The sequence below is a fragment of the Dipodomys ordii genome, unplaced genomic scaffold (assembly GCF_000151885.1).
Source record: "Dipodomys ordii isolate 6190 unplaced genomic scaffold, Dord_2.0 Scaffold88, whole genome shotgun sequence".
NCBI lineage: Eukaryota > Metazoa > Chordata > Mammalia > Rodentia > Heteromyidae > Dipodomys > Dipodomys ordii.
In genome coordinates, this window is record NW_012267304.1 from 6,910,060 (window position 1) to 6,915,309 (window position 5,250).

Here is a 5,250-nt window from a genome sequence, read left to right on the forward strand (position 1 = left end):
AGGCAGAAGGAAGCTCTGCCTTAACGTGGACTTTATGCCCTTCCTCCCAGGCTAGTTCAGTGGGACAATGATGTGCTTTGAGTGGCACAAAAGAGGTAGATGGCTGTTTATTCTAGCTTGGAGTCCTGTGATGGTGCTAGGTTGTGGGTAGTGTTGAGGCCTGTCAGCAATCAGTAGCTTTTCCCTGAGAGGTTATCTCCTGAGACACTCACTGAGCCCAGCCTGGAGCCATTCTCAGGATTTATGTTTACTGAATTTCCAATTGTTTTTCTTTTACCCTCCAGCAGCTGAGTCTGCTGCCTGTGCTACAGTGGGGTGGGGCAGCCTTTAGCTCTGTTTACCCAGTGAAGAAACTCATTCTTCCATGGGTGGAGGTTCCTCTGCCTGGGAAGGGTAAGTTTCCCCTGGGGTTGAGCTGAGCCCCACAGATAAGGTTCCTTTGACCTGTTGAGTGGCTCCTATTGTCTTCTTTCAAGGCCTGAGTCATGTGCTAGCTGGTTTGGCCCAGTCTTTGTCAGTATCGAAGATTCAGTTCTTCTCAGGTGATGGGGGAAGGGCTCCTTTTCCCCTGCTGCTCCGTGAGAAGGAGTGAGGATGTCTTGTGTGGTACTCATGCCTTTCCCTTGGTTTTTGGGCTGTCCACGGTCTGCGACTGTCTGTGCTGAGCAGGATGAAGATTTCTGCCTCTTGTCTCTTCTTGTTGGCGTTGCATAGAATCTGCTCACACACCCCTTTTGGCTAGTAATCTTTTTTGATGCAATTGCTCCTTATTTATTTTTAAAAACAATTTATTATAAAGGTGATATACAGAGCAATTATAGTTATATAAGTTAGGCAATGAGTGTATTTCCTTTTTAACAGTGTCACCTCTTCACTCATATTCTCCCAGCTTTTTCTTTCCCAATTCCTATGCCCCACAAGTTGTGTAGCTCATTTTTCAACATAGTGTCTAGTAAGTATGCCTGTTGGATTATTTGACCCTTTCTCCCAGCGTATCTGTGCTCCCTTTGCCCTTCCCCAAAGAGATGTACTTGCATACAAGACAAAAAATACAGAAAATCAAAAGCAGTTCATTTCACCTATCAACTTATCTGACCATTTCTGCTTGTCTCAGACATATACTAGTTATTGCAAATAAGGGAAACCATGGGACCTACGTTTCTTTGGGCCTGTCTGACTTCATAATATAATTTTTTCCAAGTCTTTCCATTTCCTAACAAATGGGGCAATGTCATTCTTTCTGATGGAGGCATTGTGTATATATACCACATTTTCTTGATCCATTCATCTACTGAGAGGCATCTGAGTTGGTTCCATATCTTAGCTATGGTAAATAAGGCTGCAATAAACATAGTTGTGTTGGTAGCTTTAGTGTGGTCTTGTTTGTGAACATTTGGGTAAATGCCCAAAAGTGGGATTGCTGGGTCATAGGGAGGTCCATGTGAAGTCGTTTGAAGAACTTCCATACTGCTTTCCCAAGTGGATGAACAAATTTACACTCCCACCAACAATGCAGTAGGGTTCCCTTCTGTCCACATCCCCTCCAGTATCTGTTGTTATTAGAGTTCTTGATTATAGCCATTCTAACTGGGGTGAGGTAGTATCTCAATGTTTTTTTGATTTGCATTTCTTTTGTGTCTATGGAGGTTGAGCATTTCTTCATGTGTCTATTGGCCATCCTTCTTTCCTCTTCAGAGAAGTTGATGTTAGGCGAAATGAACCCCAAGATAAGGACTCAATTTTTTTTTCTTTCTTGTGATTGTTTCTGACATATTTATAAGATGATTTCTTTGTTGTTTTTTATGTCCCTCCCCCACGGTATAACCCCTGTTTTCACCGCATTTGATGTTGGTATAATTTGTGAACAGAAAGGGAAAACAAAACAAATTGTTTAAGTAGGGATACAGGTGGACCCATTGCAATAATGAGATGTACAATAGGCTATGTTGAAAAACGAACTTTACAACTGTGGCACAGGTGTGGGGGCAAACAAGGGGGGAAAGATGAGAAGGGATGGGAAGGGGAAACAAAGGAGGAGGCAACAATGCTTGATAAGAAATGTACTCATTACTTTTCCCATGTAATTGTCACCCCTCTGTATGGCATTTTCACAATAAAATTAAAAAAAGAAAAAAAAAGAAAATCAAAATCAGCAAGAAAGGGTGGGGGAGAAAAAGAAAACAAAAACAGAAATTAAAATAACAAAACCGTCTTTTCATTTCTTGGAGTCCATTTTGATAAACATATTTTTATATGATCATATGCACGTAACTACTGAGTCTTTGTGATCCTCTATAAGAATATCCTCCCGTGTTCTCACTGTGTCAATGCTTAGAGTTCTCTTAATCATGTCCAATGTAACTTTTTCTGTTTTACCATCCATTGTGTTTACTCGTGGTTTTATAGGCATAGTCTATTTGAGGGACACTATGAAACATGTTTCTTTGGGTCAGGCTTACTTCACTTAATATAATTTTTTCCAAATCTTTCCATTTCTTTCTGAATGGGGAAATGTCATTCTTTCTGATGGAAGGATAGAAATCTGTGTCATATACCACATTTTCTTGGTCTATTCTTCTACTGAGGGGCATGTGGTTTTATTCCATATCTTAGCTATGGTAAATAATGCTTCACTGAACATAGTTGTGCTGGTAACTTTAGTGTGCTCTTGTTTGTGATAAATTTTGTAAATGCCCAGGAGTGGAATTGCTGGATGATAGAGGAGCAATATGTTTAGTCTTTTGAAGAATCTTCATACTGCTTTCCAGAGTGGTTGAATAAGTTTACATTCCCACAAACAGTGCAGTAGCATTCCCTTTTGGAAACATTCTCACCAACTTCTTTTATTGTTAGTTTTCTTGATAATGGCCATACTGTGATGAAGTAGAATCTTATTTTTTTTAGCTTTATTATCAAGGTGATCAACATGGGGTTTACAGTCACAAAAGTAAGTTAATGAGTACAAAAGTTAGTTAATGAGGTTTTTCTTAATGGGTTTTTTCTTTTTTTATGTGCACATTTCCCTTTTTTTTTTTTCCTGTCTTGGGGCCTGAACTCTGGGCTTAGGCATTGTCCCTCACCTCTTCAGCTCAAGGTTAATGCTCTATCACTTGAGCCACAGCACCATTTCTGGCTTTTTCTGATTATGAGGTGCTGAGGAATTGAATCCAGCGCTTCATGCATGCAAGGCAAGCTCCCTACCACTGAACCATCTTCCCAGCCTCCCTTTAAACATTGTTACCCCCTCCCACATTTCCTCCCACTTACCCCACCCAACTTCCCTTTCCCTAAAGTTGTATAGTTCATTTCCAACATAGTGTCAAGTGAGTATCATTGTTCCATTAGTTCATCTTTTTTCCTGCTGTTTCTGTGACTCCCTTTCCCTTCCATGGATAAAGATACATACAAGACAAAAGATACAGAAAACTAAAACATATGAAAAATATAAATAACTGCATACAGGACATAATATGAATCTTTTGTTTCCAATTCTTGGACTTCATGTTCATATGCTTCATTATATATGGTCCTATGCACTTAGCAATTGGGGTATTGTGATTTTCTGTTAAGAATAACAGACATATTCTGATTATTACAAATGCGGGAAACCATGCAACATACTTTTCTTTGGGCCTTCAATGTTGTTTTAAGTAGCATTTGTTTTATGTCTAGAGATATTGGACATTCATGTGTCTATTGGCCAGTCTTACTTTTTCCTCTGAGAATTCTCTAAGTATTTAGCCTATTTATTAATGGGTTTTTGTTTCTTTGAGCATTTGTTTCATTGAGGGGCGTGGTTATGTTTTTAAGCTCTGAGTATATTTTAGATATGAGATCCTTGTTTGATGCATAGCTTGTAAAGATCTTCTCCCATTCTGTGTGCTTTCTATTTGTCTTGCTAGCTATATCGTTTGCCATACACAAACTCCAGTTTTATTTATCCAGTCTTTCTTTGATTTGTTGTAATTCTGGATTTAGGAAGTTTCTACCTGTGCCTAGAAGCCCTAGAGTTTCCCCTGCCCCTTCCTGTAATATTTTCATGGCATCTGGCCTTACCTTGAGTTCTTTCATCCATTTTGAGTTGATTCTTGTACAGGGTAATATATAAGAATCTAGCTTCAGTATTCTGCACATGTATAGCCAATTCTGCCAGGACTTTTTGTTAAAGAGGTTGTCTTTCTTCCATACTGTTCTTTTGGCTCCCTTATCAAAGATTATGTAGATATAAGTCTCTTGGTTCATTTCTGGGTTTTCTAAAAAGTTACAATCTTATACTAAATGTACTTATCAGAAAAAAATAATAAAGAAGGAAGTAGGAAACTTTTGGAGGAGGTATATATGTTAACACAATAAATGTTGGTGATGATTTCAGTAGTATATATCTTCAAATTCACTAAGTTTTATATGTTAAATATGTATAACTATTTTATATAACACTTATACCTCAATGAAATTTATTTTTTTAAGTTTTGAAATTTTGTTATGTTTATCTTCTATCTTTATTCTTCTTTTCCAAACTTGTTTGGCTATCCTCAACATTTGCATTTGCAAATGAATTTTAGAATCAGCTTGTCAAATGTTCAGATTGGCCTTATCTACAACGGATCTTGCATAGACTTTTCAATTATTTTAAAAATAATTTTAGAACTACAGAAGAGTGCAAAAATAGTACATAATTTTCCTGTTTATGCTTTGCCTAGGTTCCTGTAATGTTCGTATCTTATGTAACCATGGTACAATGATCAAAACTGAGAAACTTAAATTGATATATAATAGTACTAACTATAGACCTCACTCAGATTCTCCCTGTTCTTTTATTAATGCTATGATCCATCCCAGAGTACAACATTGCATTTTCTTGTCATTCCAATTCATAACATTCCTTCAGTCTTTCTTGTCTTTCATGTCCTTGCTAATTTTCCAACATAGTGGTTGAGTATTTTGTACTGTCTTTCAATTTAAATTTGATTTTTTTCTATATTATACTGAGGTGGTAACATTTGAGGCAAGAATACCATAAAAGCAAGGTTTACTCATCACATAACATCAGAATCTTCATGATATCATAATAATTTGTCACAAAGAACATTCACCCTGGTTACTCAGTTAAGTGTTATCTACTAGGTTTCTCCACTGGGATGTTATTATTTTTCTATTTTCTTTCTTTTTTTAAATTTAATTATATTTTATTTGTGAACATACTGTACAGAGGAGTTACAATTACATGGGCAGGATAATGCGTACATTTCT